Source organism: Bubalus kerabau, chromosome 1 (genome assembly GCF_029407905.1).
Source record: "Bubalus kerabau isolate K-KA32 ecotype Philippines breed swamp buffalo chromosome 1, PCC_UOA_SB_1v2, whole genome shotgun sequence".
Taxonomy (NCBI): Eukaryota; Metazoa; Chordata; class Mammalia; order Artiodactyla; family Bovidae; genus Bubalus; species Bubalus kerabau.
Window position 1 is genome coordinate 173,294,065 of NC_073624.1, and position 22,200 is coordinate 173,316,264.

The window sequence follows — 22,200 nt, forward strand, 5'->3', positions numbered from 1 at the left end:
CGCTGCTCAGTGGGGCCCAGAGCTGGCTACAGCCACCACTAGGGCTAGCTCCTAGGGAGAGGGGCCCTTTCTGTCACTTTTTTAGACCCTATTCAGTCTGGGAAATGCAGTAGATACCATTAATTCCCTAGAGCCAACACCTCTCTCTGCCTCGGAGAGGGAAACCTCCGGAGTAGTCCGGGGCTTTTCCCAGCACCTGCTCTCTTCAGGATCATGGTCAATATACAAAAGTCAGAGGTATTTCCACGCAATGGCAACAAACAATCAAAATTCAGAACTTCTGTGGTGGTCCAGCAGCTAAGATTTCCTGCTCTTAGGGACTAAGTTTAATCCCTGGTCAGGGAACTAGATCTCACATGCCACAATTAAGACCCTGCGCAGCCAAATAAGTAAATAAAGTTTTCTAAAGCCCAAGGCTCGGACTGCCCTGGTGGTCCAATGGTTAAGAATCTGCCTGCCAATTCAGGGGACACAGGTTCAATCCTGGTCCAGGAAGATCCCACACGCCAAGGAGCAACTAAGCCCGAGCACAACTACTGAAGCCCGCACACCTAGAGCCCATGCTCTGAAACAAGAGAGGTCAGCACAGTGAGAAACCTGTGCGTCACAACTAAGCGTAGTCCCTGCCCACGACCAGAGAAAAGCCTGTGCCCAGCAACAAAGATCCACCACAGACAAGAAACGAAGTAATAAATCTTTGGGGAAAAAAAACAAAATCAAAGCTCTAAAAAATAGTAATAATTAATACAGCATAAATGTAAAATACCTAAGGAAAAACCTGATTTTTAAAAACATGGACAAGACCTGTAACCTGAATTACAGTAAGATGTCACCAAGACTAGTGAGAGAAAACCCAAATAGAGAGATGACTATTCCATGGATCAGAAAGTTGTCAGTTCTCCCCTAAATTGATGCAAAGCCCCAATCAAAAATTTGCCAGCATGTTTTGCTGGGGAAAAAACAGGCTGATTTCAAAATTTATATGGAGATACAAAAGACCTAGAATAATGAAACACTGAAAAGGAAACAAATCTGGAGACATACCATCAAGTATGTAACCAAGAGCGTGAAATGCAGGTAAAAGCAGATGAGCAGATAAATGAACAGAATACATCCATGCTCATGTGGACAGATGATTTGCAACACCCAGTACCCCAACTCTGAAACCATAAGACACACTGGACATTTTCCTAAGGGGTTAATGCCAAGTCACCTTAACCTGCTATAATAGTGCATACAGTGCATAATGGGACACTATGCAACATATAAGAAGTTTGAAGGTCATCTCAGACTTTCACCCTGAACCACAACCTTCCCCACTTTCGGTTCAGTTGCTGAGTCATGTCCGACTCTTTGCGACCCCAAGAATCGCAGCACGCCAGGCCTCCCTGTCCATCACCAACTCCCAGAGTTCACCCAAACTCATGTTCTTCGAGTCAGTGATGCCATCCAGCCATCTCATCCTCTGTCGTCCCCTTCTCCTTCTGCCCCCAATCCCTCCCAGCATCAGAGTCTTTTCCAACGAGTCAACTCTTCGCATGAGGTGGCCAAAGTATTGGAGTTTCAGCTTCAACATCAGTCCTACCAATGAACACCCAGGACTGATCTCCTTTAGAATGGACTGGTTGGATCTCCTTGCAGTCCATGGGACTCTCAAGAGTCTTCTCCAACACCACAGTTCAAAAGCACCAATTTTTCGATGCTCAGCTTTCTCCACAGTCCAATTCTCACATCCATACATGACCACAGGAAAAACCATAGCCTTGACTAGACGGACTTTTGCTGGCAAAGTAATGTCTCTGGTTTTTAATATGCTATTGGTCATAACTTTCCTTCCAAGGAGTAAGCGTCTTTTAATTTCATGGCTATAATCACCATCAGCAGTGATTTTGGAGCTCAAAAAAATAAATCTGACACTGTTTCCACTGTTTCCCCATCTATTTGCCATGAAGTGATGGGACCAGATGCCATGATCTGAAGTTTTCTGAATGTTGAGCTTTAAGCCAACTTTTTCACTCTCCTCTTTCACTTCCATCAAGAGGCTTTTTTAGTTCCTCTTCACTTTCTGCCATAAGGGTGGTGTCATCTGCATATCTGAGGTTATTGATATTTCTCCTGGCAATCTTGATTCCAGCTTGTGCTTCCTCCAGCCCAGCGTTTCTCATGATGAACTCTGCATATAAGTGAATTAAGCAGGGTGACAATATACAGCCTTGACGTACTCCTTTTTCTATTTGGAACCAGTCTGTTATTCCATGTCCAGTTCTAACTGTTGCTTCCTGACCTGCATACAGGTTTCTCAAGAGTCAGGTCAGGTGATCTGGTATTCCCATCTCTTGAAGAATTTTCCACAGTTTATTGTGATCCACAAAGTCAAAGGCTTTGGCATAGTCAATAAAGCAGAAATAGATGTTTTTTGGAACTCTCTTGCTTTTTCGATGATCCAGCAGATGTTGGCAATCTCTGGTTCCTCTGTCTTTACTAAAACCAGCTTGAGCATCTGGAAGTTGATAGTTCACATATTGCTGAAGCCTGATTTGGAGAATTTTGAGCATTACTTTACTAGCGTGTGAAAAGAATGCAACTGTGCGGTAGTCTGAGCATTCTTTGGCATTGCCTTTCTTTGGGATTGGAATGAAAACTGACCTTTTCCAGTCCTGTGGCCACTGCTGAGTTTTCCAAATTTGCTGGCATATTGAGTGCAGCACTTTCACAGCATCATCTTTCAGGATTTGAAATAGCTCCACTGGAATTTCATCACCTCCACTAGCTTTGTTCATAGTGATGCTTTCTAAGGCCCACTTGACTTCACATTCCAGGATGTCTGGCTCTAGGTGAGTGATCATACCATCGTGATTGTCTGGGTCATGAAGATCTTTTTTGTACAGTTCTTCTGTGTATTCTTGCCACCTCTTCTTAATATCTTCTGCTTCTGTTAGGTCCATACCATTTCTGTCCTTTATTGAGCCCATCTTTGCATGAAATGTTCCCTTGCTATCTCTAATTTTCTTGAAGAGATCTCTAGTCTTTCCCATTCTGTTGTTTTCCCTTATTTCTTTGCATTGATCACTGAGGAAGGCTTTCTTATCTCTCCCTTGCTATTCTTTGGAACTCTGCATTCAGATGCTTATATCTTTCCTTTTCTCCTTTGCTTTTCGCTTCTCTTCTTTTCACAGCTATTTGTAAGGCCTTCTCAGACAGCCATTTTGCTTTTTTGCATTTCTTTTCCATGGGGATGGTCTTGATCCCAGTCTCCTGTACAATGTCACAAACCTCCATCCATAGTTCATCAGGCACTCTGTCTATCAGATCTAGTCCCTTAAATCTACTTCTCACTTCCACTGTATAGTCATAAGGGATTTGATTTAGGTCATACCTGAATGGTCTAGTGGTCTTCCCTACTTTCTTCAATTTCAGTCTGAATTTGGCAATAAGGAGTTCATGATCTGAGCCACAGTCAGCTCCCGGTCTTGTTTTTGCTCACTGTATAGAGCTTCTCCATCTTTGGCTGCAAAGGATATAATCAGTCTGATTTCGGTGTTGACCATCTGGTGATGTCCATGTGTAGAGTCTTCTCTTGTGTTGTTGGAAGAGGGCATTTGTTATGACCAGTGCATTTTCTTGGCAAAACTCTATTAGCCTTTGCCCTGCTTCATTCCGTATTCCAAGGCCAAATTTGCCTGTTAGTCCAGGTGTTTCTTGACTTTCTACTTTTGCATTCCAGTCCCCTATAATGAAAAGGACATCTTTTTTGGGTGTTAGTTTTAAAAGGTCTTGTAGGTCTTCATAGAACCGTTCAACTTCAGCTTCTTCAGCGTTACTGATTGGGGCATAGGCTGGATTACTGTGATATTGAATGGTTTACCTTGGAAACGAACAGAGATCATTCTGTCGTTTTTGAGATTGCATCCAAGTACTGCATTTCGGACCCTTTTGTTGACCATGATGGCTACTCCATTTCTTCTAAGGGATTCCTGCCCACAGGAGTAGATATAATGGTCATCTGAGTTAAATTCACCCATTCCAGTGCATTTTAGTTCACTGATTCCTAGAATGTCGACATTCACTCTTGCCATCTCCTGTTTGACCACTTCCAATTTGCCTTGATTCATGGACCTAACATTCCAGGTTCCTATGCAATATTGCTCTTTACAGCATCGGACCTTGCGTCTATCACCAGTCACATCCACAACTGGGTATTGTTTTTGCTTTGGCTCCATCCCTTCATTCTTTCTGGAGTTATTTCTCCACTGATCTCCAGTAGCATGTTGGGCACCTACTGACCTGGGGAGTTCCTCTTTCAGTATCCTATCATTTTGCCTTTTCATACTGTTCATGGGGTTCTCAAGGCAAGAATACTGAAGTGGTTTGCCATTCCCTTCTCCAGTGGACCACATTCTGTCATTCCCCACTTAACCTCACAGCAAATTCAGTCTTTCAAGATGCTCAGATTAAAATCTGGTGTTACCTTCTTAATCGGTTTACCCATCAATCCAGTCCATCAGGAAATCCTACTGATTCTGCTGTTGAGCACATGTGGGGTCCACCCACCTCTCACACCTCCACTGGCCACACCATCCTCCAGCAGTAGGGCGGAGGTCTGCAAACTGGACCTCCTGCTTTCACTCCTCAGCCCAAAACCCTCCGAAGGCCCTGAATTCTCACTCAGAGTGAAGTCCTGTCCTCTCCTGATCCCAGAGGCATGTCCACCCCACCTCCCAGTCATGCTGGCCTCCAACACACCATGCACCCTTCTGCCTTGGGGTCCTTTAAGGTCTTCAACAAAATCCCAGATACGCTATCATTTTAAACAATCAAGTCTTCAGTTTGCAGCCCAAGTTGAAAATGATCTTTGAAGACATAACTACCATACAATAAGCCCTAAATGTCAACAAATGCCCAGTCCATATTCAGCTTCACACGATTTCTCAGAAATGTCTGTATACAGTCTGTTCCAACTGTACTTGTTAGACCATTTGTGCTAGCTGCTCTCTCTGCTTCAATCACTCTCACTCCGAGGACTGACTCCTCCCTTTACCCCCAAATCACTGCTCAAATATCTCCCTCAAAGAGGCCCACCTTGCTCACTCTGCCCCTTCTCTCCCACACCCCAAGCCCTCCTCAAACTGCACACAACATAGTTACCATGTCTATGGACTTTCTCACAGAGTAAGAACAAAGACGCCACAAGGAAAGGGATATCTGCCTGGGGCCTGATTTCATTTCAAGCACCTACAGCATGTCTGGCGCTCAATAAATGTTTATGGAATGAATGAGCAGAGACGGTTTAACACTAAAGGAGAAGGAATCAACCCGAGGAGTTCATAAGCACCCACCCCCTTGATACAATTAGTGCAAAATTCAGGAAGGAGCAGAAACCAAGCAGAGACCCCTTAGCACCAACAGAACTGGGAGCACCTCTCTAAAAGAAACTGTAATCGCTTTTCACGGATATATCCTTTGGGCTGCTGTGCCATCGACCCCACACTGGCCGGGGTTTAGAGCGTTTTTATTATTTTTATTTCCAACCCATACATTTAAAACAGTATCGAGTAACCCTTAAGTACACAATTACCAACTCGTAAGAGACTCTTCCGCTCCCTTGATAAATCATTATGGTTTGGCTCTGACCCTGCACCTGGGTACTCCACTTAACATGCATACACACTCAACACCCCAAACCTTCGACCTCCCCAAACAACGATTTCCCAATCTGAGGGAGATCACACTTGGTGAGGAGGCAGTGATTGGTAATTTACATGAAATCAAGTCACTGCACTTTAGGGAACAGAAGTCCACTGTTGCCATTTCCTTTCCACGTCAGGCAAGTGAGGTCCGCGCCCTTTTAACTTGAGGTGAGGAGGCCCTGGCCAGACACTGGCTGCTATCTAGGGAGCTCCAGTGTTCCTCAGAGACACTGAAGTTGCAGTGCCCACGGCCAGCCCAGGGACAGCTCTCAGGGGCCAAGGGCACCTGCCGGGGAAGCCTGGGCTCTTTGAAGAGGAGGGCCACAGCGCCCCTTCCGAGGCCTGGTCCTGTGGAAGCCTCACGCCTCTGGTCTCCTCCTTAGCACTGTCTGCACTCAAACACTTGTGCTGCCTCTGAAATTCCTCAGTTGTGTCTGCATCCAAACATTTAACCACCCTAGCTCCAATCCAGGCCCAAGAACATGATATTAAACCCAAAAAACCACCAAGGTGAAACCCAACAATCCCATTCACCTTCTCCCACTCCTAGGTCCACAAAGTCCACTTGTTACACACGAGGAGCACCACCTCTAGAAACAAAGGGCTACCTTAGACCCTTCTGCCAACAATCAAAGCAACTGCAAGGCTACTTGTCAAGGAGACGAAATCCCCAGCCAGCCCTATGAGAAAGGGAGAAACTGAGGCAGGCCAACAGTGGATTACCCCAGGGAAGCCCAAAGGTCACACTGCTCCAACATGTGCTGCCTGGCTAGGGAAAGATTAACTTGGCTCAGAGTCAATTCCCTAATCCAGGATCACAAACTCCGGCCTGGGCCTGCTCTAGGAAATGGGTTTCCTAGGACACAGCCACGTCCACCCGGGGTCAGCCTGTCTAGGGCTGCTTTCGTCCACAGGGCACAGCTGAGCAGTAGTGACAAAGACAACGTGGACCCCAAAAGCCAACAAGACCGAGCTGGTGGGCTCCACTCAGCATTCCCGGGACAGAGGTGACTCGGTCAAAGCTGCCTGCCTGAGACAAGATCAGAGTGCAGGCGCAGCAAGGGTGTGCTCCGGCTCCACATCCCCCGGGACTAAGCAATACCTGCTCTCCCCCAGGCCCAGAGCCTCATTAACCCTGTATCCCCACAGAGGCAGGGAGAGCATGACTAGGCAGACTGGAGAGGGAGACTCAGCCCCACGAGGGCCACGGAGCTGACAGTGCGGCCAGCTGCACAAGCCTATCCTTGGCAACCAGAGCTGGACGATCTCCACCGTCAAGCCAGAGCACCCACTGGGGTAACAAGCAGTACATGCCCCCCAGACCCCTGAAGGGCCCCTGCCTGTCCCCCCTCAGCCACAGCAACCATGGCCTCACCAAGAGACGGACTGTGTCCTCACACCATCCCTTCCTAAAGCTCCTTAAAGCTCCCAACACCTCACCACAGCCTTTAGGACCCTGCCTGTTTAGGCAGGCGACCCCAGGACGTCACCTGGCATGCATGTATGTATAGGCATGCACGTATGTGTGGGTACACACACCATACTCCTGCCTCCAACCACACCGGTCCTGTTTCCTTTACCCACCATATCTGCCTTCCTCTACGACCCGGCCTTTGCACATGCTATTCTCACTCCTAGGAAAGTACTTCCTTCCCCCCACTCATCTGTCAGACTCAAAACGCGTATTACTCAGAAACCCTCTCCCTTTCATCCCCAAGGGTTAAAACCCCATCACTTGGCATGGCTGACCTTGACATCTGACAAGCATCCCACTCGGTTCTCTCCTCTAAACACTCCACGTACCACAAGAGGAAGGGCTCTTGTTCATCCTATCCAAGGCCCAAAAAGGAATGCAGAAGAGAAGACACCACGGCGTCCTGCGCCGGTCACAAGCACCCAGCCACTGCGCTCTCGCCACTGTGCTCAGGCACCGAGCCGTGCCCAGCTCTTCTGTGACCCCATGGCAAGAACACTGGGCTGGGTAGCCATTTCTTTCTCCAGGGAATCTTCTCAACCCAGGGATCAAACCCACGTCTCTATGTCTCCTGGATTGGCAGGCAGATTCTTTACCACTGAGCCACTTGGGAACCCTGTTTTCAGCACCAACTTGATGGAAAAACATAACAATATAAATAACATTAGGAATAAACAACACGTGGAGACAGGCAAGGCCACAGCATCGCCACAGCCCCTGGGGGCCAGGGCTTCTCGGGGGAGGCGCTCCCCCAACTCCCTCACACGGCTGTTTGGAGAAAGGTGCTTGGAGACTCCCACAGTCCTCAATGGCCTTGTGTCCAGAAGCGCCTCCCTGTCACTGCTGAGAAGTGAGCGCTACCCCAGTACCCATTCACCAACATCCCCTCCCTCTTTCCTATGGCCAAAATTCTATTTTGTTGTTGTTCAGTCACTCGGTCAACATCCAACTCTTTGCAACCCCATGGACTGCTGCACGCCAGGCTCCTCTGTCCACCACCTCCCGGAGTTTGCTCAAACTTACGTCCATTGTGTCGATGATACCTTCTAACCATCTCACCCTCTGCCGCCCCCTTCTCCTTTTGTATCCTTTCCATCCCTGGGTCGGGAAGATCCCCTGGAGAAGGAAATGGCAACCCACTCCAGTATTCTTGCCTGGAGAATCCCATGGACGGAGGAGCTTGGTGGGCTACAGTCCACGGGTAGCAAAGAGTCGAACACGACTGAGCAACTTCACTTGAAAAAACACCATCAACAATCTTTCCAACAGACCCATGCCCTCCTGAAGACTTGACTCCACAACCCCCCTCCTCTCTCCTAAGCATTCTGGATATCCCTCCCTTTCACACCACCAGACCACCCTGATGATGATGGACAGAGTCCTCCTGATGAATCACACACAACCAACTGCTCGGCCCCGACTCTCCTGACAATTCAAACACTCTGGGGCCAAATCCGACTGTGCCCCTGGGGGCTCGCTTACCCCTTAGGACTCAAGATCAGCCTGAGGACCAAGTGACAGAGCCTGGCTCCAGGCAGGCTCTCCAACAGAAGCAACTAGTTCTTTCTTTGACTATGATTACTGCTGTTCCTCAAAATCCTAAGCCTCCTTATAATGAGGCTCCTTGGAGAAGGCAGTGGCACCCCACTCCAGTACTCATGCCTGGAAAACCCCATGGATGGAGGAGCCTGGTGGGCTGCAGTCCATGAGGTCGCTAAGAGTCGGACACGACTGAGCAACTTCACTTTCACTTTTCACTTTCATGCACTGGAGAAGGAAATGGCAACCCACTCCGGTTTTCTTGCCTGGAGAATCCTGGTGGGTTTCTGTCTATGGGGTCACACAGAGTCGCACACGACTGAAGCGACTTAGCAGTAGCATTTCAGTGTCCTCACGCTCACTCCCTAGCAGCTGCCCAAGCAATCCACCTTGCAGGTGCATTCAAAACGTCAGAGAAACCACCTCCCCCCATATTTAAAATGCACAGGAATCAAATGTCCACCTCTAGACAGATCTGAGACTAGTGTTTGAAGGGTTTAGCATTAGTGTGTTACTTTATGAAAGGACACCCTGAAGAAAATGTCAGAACAAAAGAGGAAACAACTTCGGTGTTGGCAGTGAGGACCTACGAACCCGAGTCCCCCTTGTGTGCACGCCCGTAAATACGCGCCACCCTGAGGGGTTCTCTGACAAAGGGCAACGGGAAACAAGGGGTACCTTCAGCCTCTTCAGGCACGGGGCGGGGGAGACCTCAGGTGTTCCAGGACACTGCTCCCCCTAACCTCCTGCAGACCCCAGTCCTGTGTCACCCTACCGAGGGGAGAAGAGCATCCAGGCCCCACCCTCCTAGGGACCAAAGAACACCCACGGAATCATGCTCCCAAGATGATGTTACAATGAGCCTTCTAGAACTATGTGTATCTTTTTAAAGCCCCCAGTATCTGACATAAGGCAGACCATCAAAATGGGAGTGCCTTTGTTCCTTTCTCTCTAAGCTAACATTTGGAGGATAAAAATGCTGCTCTCATAAAGATGCAGGATATTTCTAAATTCACAAAGGTTCCCTTTTGTTTTTCTTCCTCAATGTGGTATTAATAAAATATACGTAACATTTACTGACTTAGTCATTTTTTTGGTCTTAGTCATTTTAGGTGCAGTTTAGCGGCACTAAGCACACTCCCACTGCTGTGCAGCCATCAGCACCACCCATCTCCAGAACCACTTCACCTTGCAAAGCTGAAACTCTGTCCCCATGACACACTCATCACCCATTCTTCCCTCCCCCACACCCCGTCCAGGCGCCCACCATCCTACTTTCTGTTTCTATGAACCTGACTACTCTGGGCATCTCATTTAAGTAGATATCACGCAGTACTTGTCCTTTATTGTCTGGTTTATTTCACTCAACACAACACCTTTTCGAGGCAGAATAACATCATTCTAACATTTTGAGGCCTGTGTACAGAACAAATCCCATGGGGCTGGTATACCCACAGCTACAAGTACAGTTCTAGAAATTTGCTTCCCAGACCGGGCCCAAGTCCCTGACATGCTTCACTATCACTCAGTCCTTCTCTCCACTCCCCAAATAAACTGCACAAAAAAATACTGGCAAGGGCTTCCCTGGTGGCTCAGGAGTAAAGAATCCACCTGCCAATGTAGGAGACACGGGTTCAATTCCTGGTCTGGGAAGACCCCATATGCCATGGAGCAACTAAGCCCATGCGCCTTAACTACTCAGCCCACACCCCGCAACACGAGAAACCACCACAGGAAGAAGCTCAAGCATCACAGTTACAGAGTAGTGCCCACTTGCCACAACTAGAGAAAACGCACACACATCAACAAACAGCGCAGCCATAAAGAAAAATAATTCTTTTAAATTGCACAACTGATTAGAATGCTGCAAGGTTTCAAAAAAGAAACCACAATGGCAACACCCACCAGTAAACTGCGGCCCTGCACTGGGCTGTGCTTACTCGCTCAGTCGTGTCCGACTCTCTGCAGCCCCATGGGCTGTAGCTCAACAGGTTCCTCTGTTCGTGGGATTTTCCAGGCAAGAATACTAGAGTAGGTTGCCATGCCCTCCTCCAGGGGATTTTCCCAACCCAAGGAGCAAACCTAGGTCTCCTGCACTGCATGCAGATTCTTTACCATCTGAGCCACCGGGGAAGTCCTACACACAAGCCTGCACTACACAAGCCAATTAAAAATAAACAGAGATGATACGAACATACACTGTATCTTCCTGACAACGCACCCGACAATAAAGATACGATCAGAGAGCGTCAGGATAGAGGGGTTTCTAAGGGAGGGTGTTTCAGGGGACCATCCAACTGTCCACTGCTCCCAGCCCTTACAGGGTAAGTGGAGCCCAAGATGGAGAAGCAGAGCCCCCTAAGGTCTTAGAGGAGGCGGGCAAGAGGGGAGCAGGGCGACACCCGCTTCTGTGGCCGTCAGTGCTTCCTCCTCACAGAAGGGCCAATGCGGAGAGGAGGTGCCTCGCTGGCTGGGAAGAGTCCTGCTCCACTCGGCCAAGAAGCCAGCATCTGGGGAGCAGACAGGAAGGAAACTGCACTAGGGACTCGGACACCTGGAGGAGCGGCTCCAGGAGAGAGGCAGCGGGGCCCCCCGCCCCCACCAAGGCTTCAGGAGAGTGCCTGCCTCCAGGGGTGCAGCGGTGAGACCAGAATTTTGAAATATGCTTTGCTTTGTCCTCTGCTGCAAATTGGAATTCTCCTTGATGGTAGACTCTAGTCTACACTGATGGGCTGTGAGGTACAATGCAAACGCCATGTGAATCTCTGCCTTAAGATAAGAAGTCCAAAGAACCTGTGGGTTGTGCCTCAGGGGGACTTTGCCTATACCTGAAACTCACCCCAGAGTAAGCCAGGGACCCCACAAAAGGCAGGACTCTGCCACACAAAGTCCACATCCAACACTGACTGAAATGTCTTTGCTCCATTTGCGAACAGCAGAGTGCCTGCTTGGGTCGGGCTCCACGCCAGCCAGCAGGCACACACGGCACACACAGAGCCTTCACACGGGTGCACAAGCACGAGCACGTGGGCACACACACCAGCCAGCACACACTTTATCTTCCAGGCAAAGGTGCACTTCGAAGCTGTCAGTTGTTGAGAGCGCAGACCACACATTCTAGAGAAACACGGTGCTAAGTGGCCCCAAGTAGCCCACTAGTCCATCTCGTCCCAATGGCACAGTCCTGCCAACATAAGCCAACCTAAGCAAGAAACCCTCTGGGAAGTCGCTTCGAGTCCCAGGTCACCAGCCCTCCCAGACCAAAAGGGCTGAAGAGGGGGGAGGAGGAGGAGTGCCAGGGAGGCAAGAGCGAGGTGTCCAGTCACCTCCCCTTTACTGGGCGCGCCTTGCAGGACCCCTCTGGCCTCCTCCGCGGCCCACCCCACTGCCATGCTCTGTCACCAGCCGCCTCACACAGACCTAGGTCCCAGTCACTGCAGCTCTGTCCCCAAGGCCCCAGTGACACGACTGCTGGAAGTGGGTGCTCCGCGGTCCCCCGTGGTCCAGGACTCCTTCCAGTGCTCATCAAGCTTTGGTGGCATGGGAAGGGGAGGGCCTAACTCTTCATTGACAAAGCCACCGCTGGGCACACAGACTCAAACTGCTGCAGAAAAAAAAGCCCACTGCCGACAAAGGCAGGAACATCCAGAGAATCACCTGTAGCACACTGACAAGAGATTTTGTTACTAAAGGAGGAAAAGAAAAGTGTAACAGTGGCTAACAATTATTAAATTCTTTATTTGGTGCCAGGCGTGGTGCCAGTACTTTACATGCCTGATTTCATTTAATCCTCATAACCACAGAATGAGGTACTACCAACGCTACCCGTACTCCACACAGGTACCGCTAACACTACCCACACTTCACACGGGGGGACCGCCACCGTCACCCACACATCATTGGAACACTTGACAGGTGAGAAAACAGGCTGAGAGAAGTCATGGTGATTGGCCAGGGTTACAGGGTTAAATGGGGATCCAGACCCAGGCTCCAATCTCAACCATGATACCTTGGGGAGCCGCCTGTCTCTAACTAAGGCCATCCTAAGGCTGGATCCTTCCCAAGGTTCTGGGAGAACGTCCTAAAACAAAGGAAAGCACAACCTCCGTTCCTCTTAATAGAGCACACTAACTTAACCCTTTCCTGAATTTCAGGAAACCCCTTTCCTGAATTTCAGGAAACCTCGCTGTGCAAACCCCATTCCACAAACCATACAGCAAATTCAGGGACTCAGGTGGGTCTTCACCTTCTATGAGAGGCACTAAAACCCTCGGAGGGTGCTGAAGCACAGACTTCTAAGTGCCTACCTGCCAGGGTACACACAAGCTAAGGGAAGAGGACCTGATCAACACTGCCAGCCCGGGTCGTAAATATAAATGAAGACCCTTTCGTCCTTTCCATTGTGTGAGATGTACACATACGCCAACCACACTCAGCATCCACCAAGCAGACCTGGGGCCCGCGGCGAGGACTCGTGCAGACTGAGCTGCTCTCCTTCCATTGGAAGAGCAAAGTGCTCACAGGGGGCAGGAGACAGAGCAGACACAGACCGGGGAAGGAGACAGGTCCTCTGGTCACTGACTCGGCAGTCTCCCCGGCCCACGGAGCATGGAGCCGGGGACAGCCCGGGCCCTGAAGGGAGGGATTCCTGAGGTGGCTGGAGGCCGGGACGCATGCTGGCCCGCCCAGCTCTGTACACGAGGCACCAGTCTGCTGCCCTCAGCCTAACTCTCCTGATGCCTCACTCCCACCCTTAACCTCAAAACCGGGACCCTGGCCATCATCAGGCAGATGCCACTCTCAGAACCAAGTCATTCTTTCCAAGGGCCAAGTCTCCAAGGCCCCCTTCCTTCCTGCGTCCACAACGCCTCCCTACTCTCAAAACCCGTACTGTCATTTGGCAGGATATCCACCTGTCTTCTTCCCTGAACTCGGCCAGAAGAGTCAGGATTTGAAAGCATTTGAGCAATGCATGAAACAGGGTAACTTTTTCAAACTAGAAAGTAGCAGCTGTTGGAAAAATTCATGTGGATGTTTCAGGGAAGTGTCTTAATCGCTCTAGGTCTGTCTGGAAAAGTGTCCAAAGCCTCAAGCTGGAAAATTCTCAGACTTTAGAAAATGCTGATTACCAACCAGCTCCTGGAGCACAGGAATCACATTGAGCCTCTTCTTGGTCCCTCTTAACTACTACAAAGCTCTTTCTCAGGTGAAGTTAAGGGCCGTGTCCTCCTAATTTCAATCCACTCATCACTACTTCACTCTTGGGAACAGAGCAGAACAAACTGTTCATATACGGGACCATCCCTCAGATATTTTATTCTTTTATCTGTTATTTACCACACTTTCATCTAACACAAAGCACTGCTAGTTTGGGGAGGAGGAGACACAAGGACAAATCAAGTTCCCACCCAGCCCCCAGAGAAGGGTCAAAGACACACACCCCTCAGTTCATGAGGGTCCTGGGTCCTGATGACCACACACGACCCCCCATACCTCAATCCACTATGAATCCCAGTGAAGCAGAGAACGGCCATCCAGGCCCACAGGCTGAGCTGTCTCACAATGCCTGGCTTCTCCCAGGAAGGAGACACGATCTCAGACCACGCTTCTCTAGGACCCAGCTCACCTCACCTTAGCTCAAACTCAGCACCTGAAAACTTAAGGCCCACCATCTCAGGGCTTGCGTCACCCTCCAGTCCCCACTCGGGAGCCACCACCTGGACATGCTCCTGCCCACCCTTCCTCTTTCCCAGAGCACCGCGCCCTATCTCCCCATGAAGAGTTAAGACCCCCGAGGACAGGAGCCAGCCATCTCACCCATCGCCAGAACCCAGGGGCACAGCACAGGCCAGGCAGAGAAGGGACCCCAGTTGCTGAATGAACAGATGACTTGTCCTCAGCCCCTGGTATCCACTTAATCCCTACCCGATCTTCACGCACAGGATCTCTGGCACCTGTCCCTGCTTTTTACTCCCCATCAGGCAAATTCAAGGCAATGTCAGCTCATGCCTGCCTCTTATCCGTGGCCCTTTTACCTCACTGGCTTCCCTACCCAATTCAAGTCAGCATTTTCCTCCTCACAAACCTGAGGGCTCTCCGTGCTTTTAGTATCAAGTGTCAACAGCCCTCCGTTTAAGATCATCAACAATAATCATTTTTCAAACTTATTTCCCACTAAGACTTTCCATAAACCCTGAGGTCCAGGACAGTGATTTGCCAGTGCCATCCCTCCCTGACACTCCAGTGCAGGGAACACTCCCTCCAACAGTCCAGTCCCACACAACGAACCTGCTTCACAATAGCTGTTAAGACCCCCGAGACCAAGGAAATCATCTCTTCTCAGAATAGTGTGCATGGCAAGCACAGATCAGATGCCCTGTCTTTCTCATGTCATGACATCTAACAAAAATTATATGTGCACAGTGCACTTCAGTAATATGAGGGCAACTCACTGAGGAGCTGGGCTGGGGCCACCTGGGCCCGAGGACATCTCTGCATCTCTGTCACCCAGCTCAGCATCTCTCCTTAGGGAATCTCAGAGCCCGCAACTCGTGCCGAGGCCTGAGTGTGTGCCCAAGTGTGAGTCACCAACTCACTGTGCAGTGATGAGACGTCTGCACTGCATTTCACTCCATGGGTCACCTACTAGAGTAACTTAGGCTCTTAAATGTCAACGGGCTAACTTTTTTTAAAATAACTTAAAAAAAGAAAAAGCAGCAGCCAACAATGGTTCACAGAAGACTGGTTACAATTTAAGTTTCCTTCTCCTTTCTGCAGTAAACCAAGGCAACAAAGTGGGCATGCTCCCACCATCTTAAATTCACAGAAGGTGCGTGCAGGTCTCTCTTGTGCTCACCCGAAGCAGAGCACCTTCCCCAGGGACCTTCCACTTTCGCTGCATGTCATGGCAGAGCCACCTGATTTTATCTCTGGAAAGTTAAGAGGAACCCCTTCCATCCTCCCTGAGGGAGCTGAGTGGGTACGTAATGGCACCAGCAGCAGGAAAGGACAACTGTCCAATCCTGAGCCAAGATTCCCAAATCACCAACATCCCTCCCGGAACTCCTCAGCACCCCCTACCCCAATCTTCTCTCATCCAAGAACACATTCAATCCCTGTAACCAGCTCACCTGTGAAACGGCTTAAAGATGACTTCAGCAGGCAGAGCCGACTCCCCCCACATATAAAGGTTAAGTGAAAAATAACCTCTCTCAAAGCTTTTCAGCAGCCAGCATGTGCTGTTCTAGACTCACCCTTACCTGAGTGTTAAGGACCGTCCCTCCTGCCCTCGACTAGCAGAGCCTGATACAGGATCTGATGTCCAGCTTTTCTGAATCCTGAAATGGTCACTCAAAATGATTCATCTGGAGGATGCCTAAATAATGAGTGCCATCTCTTGTTTTTTAATAGATAGGGAAAAGCAGTTTAATGCTCTTAAAACTAAAAGCCATCAACCACTCAATTTCAGAACAAGAAACATAGCTACAGTCTGTTTCGTTTGCTGGCTTTTAAATGCAGCCCAGAGACTCCAGAAGCAGCCTTAATTCTTGCCTGTGTCCTGTCCCATCCTCACATTAGATACCGTGATGACCTCAAAAGACAAGGTCCTGAGGAAGGAAATTTGCCAGTGGACCTACACTACATAAATAAAGGGAAGAGAAACCTAAAACAAAACAAAAATTGTGAAACTAACCAAGCCATAAAGAAGTAAGGATAACAGATCAGACCAGGAGGCTCCAGGAGGAAACAGAGCTCTGCCTCCTCCTCTCTTCTGCAAGTTAACACAGGGCAGGCCACTCCCCCTCTCAGGCCTCTGTTTCCAGTTTGTAACATCAAGCCCCGCCCCACTCATCTGGAAGACTGTAAGCCGCCTGCTGGGTTCAGCGGAAACAGCACACAGAAGCTAGTCCCAGGTGAATATTAAACTTGTCTGCTGCCCAAGGACCAAAAATAGTTACATTTCTAATGCTCTTCCTGACAAACAGAAATTGACAGTAGGCTGCAATGATATTTCAATCCAGACTCGAGTCTGTTAATATCCTTAACCAAGAAAACTTCAAAAGCAGACCAGGGCACGACTACTACTGACACCTGAGACTCCCACCTTCTCCCCAGACTTTAGTTATCAGGAAATGTTACTTGTGGGGTTGAAAGAGACAGAAAGCTTCAACAATAAAAACCTTAAAGGTCTGGGGAAAGAGGCAGGAGACAGATGACCAACACACAAACTGCTGAAAAGGTCAGCTAATCAAACAAGTGTCAAGGAAAACACTAACCAAACCCTCAAAATCTCCCCAGTGCACGAAAAAGAATCCCAGGGAGGGATCTGACTCCAGAATCCTCTGAAAGAATCACTTGCCATTGAAGGAATGCATTAAGCTTTTACATACACAATAATCAGGAAAGAAAAGAAAATGAAGTTAAAGTGTTCTGTCAATGATAAGCAAGCCCTGAGAATACCACAGGTCTGGAGTGACTCAACCAATGCAACCAACACCTTCAAACCAAGGATTCTGTTTGCCATGCTCCTACTTTCCCCACAGCACTGAACAACTGGGGGAGAAGAAAAACTTTGCCCCATGGGTGAATCAAAGTTGCAGCAGCAAAAATTTCAGAACTTGCTGGCTAGCAGTGAGAGCCTGCCCCAAACACACAAGAATACTAAATCTGTTGTCACTGCCACAAAAGCCCAACAAATGTAAACTCAAGTAAGGAAAAACTGGCCTGGAAACCTGCTCACCTCCAAGGTCCTGGTGAGAACCTTCCTCTTAGGTAAAAATGTGTTGGGTCAAGTTTAACAGCCACTGACTCAAAGGGTAATTGCATAGAATAATTGGAATTGGAGGAAATGTTATATTGGGATTATATGCAGAGTTAAGACCACTAGGCGTTTCTTAATTCCCTTCTGGGCAACCTGACTGACCTTTTTAGGTGAGATCTCCTTACAATGAGTTCTGAAGACCTCCAAATTGTTAGGCTGTGGTAGAATTTTGTTATAAAGAAAATCTAGCTCCTCAATCTGAGTGTTTCATTGTGCTTGATAACTGAGATGTAAAACTGGGGGAGATATTCCTGTAATTGTCCTCTGGGCAGAGGAGGATTTTGGTTTTTGGCTTGTTTTTGGATCTTGGTTCCCCAACCAGTGATGGAACCTACGCTCCCTGCATTGGAGGGCCAGGAGTCCTAACCACTGGACCACCAGGGAATTCCCTCAGGGAAGGAGTTTGATCTCAGAAGTAAATGGAGGACTAAGGGTTAGGATACCCCTAACTACTTGTTCAAACATTTCTCAGTTGTCCTTGCAACCATCCCATGAGGTTAAAAATACAGTGCCCATCTACAGGTGAAGCTGAGGCCAGGTGGCCAGGCAACCTGCCCACAGCTGAAAAATGGTAAGTTGTTGTCAGATCTTCAGATTCCCAAGCAGCCTAAGTGCAGAAGAAAGACTGGTTCAGGCCCAAACTCTCCCTTTAGTCACTGCAAGCACCATCAAGCAACCTATTTCCAATCCCTGGCCAAAGGGAACTCGATGATAAGGCCAGACGTACAGAAGCCCCTCTTGGTTCTCAACGGCAGAACCCCATGAGGATCTGCCTGGTGAACATCTTACAAATGGAAGAGCAGCCCCCTGAAAATAAAAATGTGAGGTTTAGGAAGCCCAGGGTCAGGAAGAGGGGCTGTGTCCCCTTTGCCCCGATGAGACATCACCAACCCAGGCGTTCTGTACTGCCAGGGAGGCCCCAAGGCTGACGGGAGAAACATTCAGTCTGAGATTAGAAAGGCTGGGGCCCAGTCAAAGATGTAGAAAACCCAGCAAGGTGACCCTGCAAGCATCACCCTCTGTAGGGGCTTCACCTTCTTCCATCTCAAACATGCAGACAGCGACATCTGTCCCGCAAGCACGGCGGTGCTCCACACGCGAGAAGCAGCGCAATGAGCTTTTAAGCTCTGCCTCATCTACTGCAGCCACAACAGCACACTCAGTGGCCCTGAGCGTGTGAGCAGGCACACACTAGGTGCTGCACTATGCCCCTTTGCACTTATTATCTCACTTCCAACTCAGCCATCATGGGAGACAATACTTCCTCCTTTTCAGAAATGAAACACGGGGAACTTTCCTGGTGGCCCAGTGGCTAAGACTCTGAATGCAGGGGCCCTGGGGTCGATCCCTGGTCAGGAAACTAAGAGTTCCCATGCCACAACAAACACCTGGCACAGCCAAATAAAGTAGTTAAAACAAATATGTTTAAAAGAAGAAGAAATGGGAAACAGAGGATGAGGCTCACCAAGGTCAAGTCACTACGAAGAGGCTGGGTGGAGCCCACACCCAACCTAAGGCAAAGCCAGGGTTGGCCCAGGACACCTCTACAGGGACCTGCTGCCCGGGAACCCTGCCCCGCCGCACGCCCCCGCCCCCGCCCGCACCAGGAGGAGCTGGATGAGCATGTAATCCAGCAGTACTAGAGAGCGCTCAAAGGCATTACCTCGTTTAGGATGAATTAGGTTTGAAGGTTCAAATCAAAAGACCTGGCCATCAAGGCAGGTCAAGTAGTGTCAAGTGTAGAGATGGAGACACAGGAAGAATAGCTGAAGGATTCTTCAGCCTCAAGTGAAGACTTTCTTTCCAATCCCATACTGCCTCCGACTCCGCCTCTGCCCTCTACCCCACCCCCAGCTATGGCTGGACCTGAGGCCAAGCAGCCTCAAAGTTTACAACCTCATCAAACCTTCCCTCCAAACTCCTGCCTCAATTCTGTTGAGAGCCCCCTTGCAGGTACAGCCCACCCCAGCCAGCACATTCTACCTCAGATTTCCTCGGACACATATCAAATCTTCAGTCCTTACACATAAGGAATCCAAGAACTGGGGATCAGGACAGGAAAGCAAGATCCCTGTCAAACTCACCTGTGAAACAGGTACCCCTGTGAAGACTGAGAGCGAGAAAGTGGATGCAGTGCACTGAAGCTGCAAAGACCCTTTCTCACATACCCTGGAGTGTTCCAGAGGATTCCCAGTCACTTCCTAAGGTGACCTGCAGGTTTTCAATTACAGTAAGTTTCTTTGTCTCCTAAAAGACTAACCTACATTTTCATCAGACTAAAAAAGAGGTCACAAATACAGCCTAGAAAGCAAGGGGAGGGGCAAGAAGCCTGTGGTCTGACACTCCTCTTGACTAAGAAGTCCTGCATCATGTTTGCCAAAATCCACAGGTATGCAAGATGCGTCCCCAGCTGCTACTCGTTTCCAATAACACAGTCTCACCACCTTCCACCTCACTGCCACCTCTTCAGGTCCCCTGCCTTTTACCTCCACCTTCTTAACACACTGCCTTCCTAATTCAAGACAAAGACGTAGCTTTGCACAGTTGGCAAATGAAGTAAGTTTCATTAGCTGAACAAATAGCAATCTGAAGCCAGACTGACTAACTCACCTCCTGAAACAGTTCATATAACTCAAGAGCATCCATTCTAACAACCAACCACACTTAGCTGGCAGCACAGTTCTGTAAGCCTCAAACTGTGACACTGCCAACTCGTTCTTCTGGTTCTGCGGCACTTCCCAACCCGACAACTATAAGGAAATCCCAAGGATGCTCTATTACCCCAGGACGACGGCTCATGAAGACCTCACTTACTCCCCCGTTTCATAACCTTCCTAGTTTTCTACAATGAGCATAAATTATCTCAATTATTGGGGGAAATAAATAAGCCCAGGGAAAACAGTCTTGTCCATTCCATTTGATGGCACAGAAACACCCCAAGTCCAAACAGGTAGTTCTCAAGACAAGTATTTGAGTTGCCCATGCCTTCAGAGGTTAACACACTCACACTGACAGTCCTTAACTGGATTCAGTGGTAAGAGTATTACACTTTGGCGTCTTGGAAACTGACACATTCAAGACTCTGCAGGTCATTTTTTATTTTCTCCCAAGAGAACACCAGAAAACGCCAACATCTCAGAAGCGGCTTCACTACCCTCCCACTCGTGCCCTTCAGGTGCGTCTCCTAGTCCTCTGCGGCCTCGGGCCAAGGAGGTCTAGCCGCGCGCCCCAGTGCGCCCTCATCACACTGGCCCCTGCCTTGCCCTCTTCAGCTGGTCCCGCTGCTCTTATGGCAAATTCCGGACCCCCTCAGCCCTGGAACCTGCCCATTTGTCTCTCTCTGCCCCAACCACACTGATCTTCCTTCAATCCCAAACACTCTCTCTGCCAGAAATGCTCTCCCTTTTCCACTTATTTAGCTCCTACATGTCCTCTGATCCCAGATGAAGGAAGGCCCCCTTGAGTCCTGCTTACCAGTTCACAGCATCCTTCTATCCTTGGCCCGTGTTAAGTTTCCTCAAGTTTATGAGATTAGTTACAATTGCTCTCCCATTAATCTCACAGTAAACTCCACTGAACAGGGAGAGATTCCTAGCACAGTGCCAGAGGCACAGTATGCACTCTGATATTTATTGAATAAATCAATAGAGAAATCACTACTTGCAATGCCACAAAGTCACAAAATAAGTGACGCAAAACAAGTGAGAAGAACTACTTACAAGAGTTGAGAACTGGAGTCTTTTAAATGCTTTATCATTCAATACTTAAATTTAAAAGTCTTCTTTCTTAAAAACAAAACAAAACAAAACTGTAAAATACAGACACCAGAAAGTTTATAAAAACAAAAAACTACTGCTAATCCTAACCCAAAGATTTTGTTGACATCTTGCTACATATTCTTCCAGGATTTTTTTCTATCAAAAGCAGCATTATTTCTTTCCTCTCTATCAGAATATAAGATTGTAGGATCTGCCAAATGATACTGCATTAATAGAGATGACTTGACATTTAAAAAAAAATGATGTCATCTGAATGGAAATAACAATGCATCCAAATCATTAATACATTAATCCCATTCTCTACACCACATCCAAGATGACAGGCAATCCTCTGCAAAAACCAGCTTCAGAATTTTAGGGGCAGCAGAGGGGATGAAAGCTGAAGGGTGGGGGAGTTAGCGAGGAGAGGGTCTAGGAGATCACTCTCAAAATCCCCAATCTAAACCGCTGCCTCCAAAAAAGGGCCAACTTCTGAGTTATAGGCTATAGAAGCGAAGCAATGGAGTGACTCTGTGGCTTGGTTCTTAAAAGCCACCTGGTAACTCTGATCTCCAAGGACAAAGCAGGGCTAGAAACAGAGTTACCAGATCATCCCCCAACTCCAAGCAGAGGTGTACTGGAGCTTGGACAAGTACATGGTTTTGTGTTGTGGGAGCTCCCAGAAAATCCTCATACACAGCTTGCAAGCATTCCCGGGCTCTGGTGCCCCACAGGGCAGGCACAAGCCCAGCTCTACCTCTCTACTACTCAGCAGTCTTGGGCAAGCAGCCTGGCCTCCAGAAGTCCTGGCCTCCAGTTATCTCACCTGTAAAATGAAGACGATACTCTCCCTTCCCAAATCAGATTATTAGTGACACTGAAATAATATGTCTGTGAACTGAGCTTAGCATACAGTGGGCA

At 48.7% G+C, this 22,200-nt stretch overlaps 1 protein-coding gene across 35 annotated transcripts in view; it reads right to left on the bottom strand.

Annotated features, from left to right (window-relative positions):
* The window catches only part of GATAD2A (GATA zinc finger domain containing 2A), a 96,505-nt gene that overhangs the window by 58,477 nt on the left and 15,828 nt on the right, over positions 1-22,200 (bottom strand). For 7 of the 35 annotated variants that reach the window (XM_055540401.1, XM_055540332.1, XM_055540293.1 and 4 more), the window contains exon 2: positions 21,241-21,306. The exons of 9 other annotated variants lie outside the window; for them this stretch is intronic. The gene's annotated coding sequence lies outside the window, so the exon portion shown is untranslated. Of the gene's footprint in view, positions 1-15,830; positions 16,370-16,393; positions 16,532-19,184; positions 19,403-21,240; positions 21,307-22,200 lie in introns of those variants that run through there. 19 more of the 35 variants (XM_055540396.1, XM_055540191.1, XM_055540280.1 and 16 more) reach the window with 10 other exon arrangements.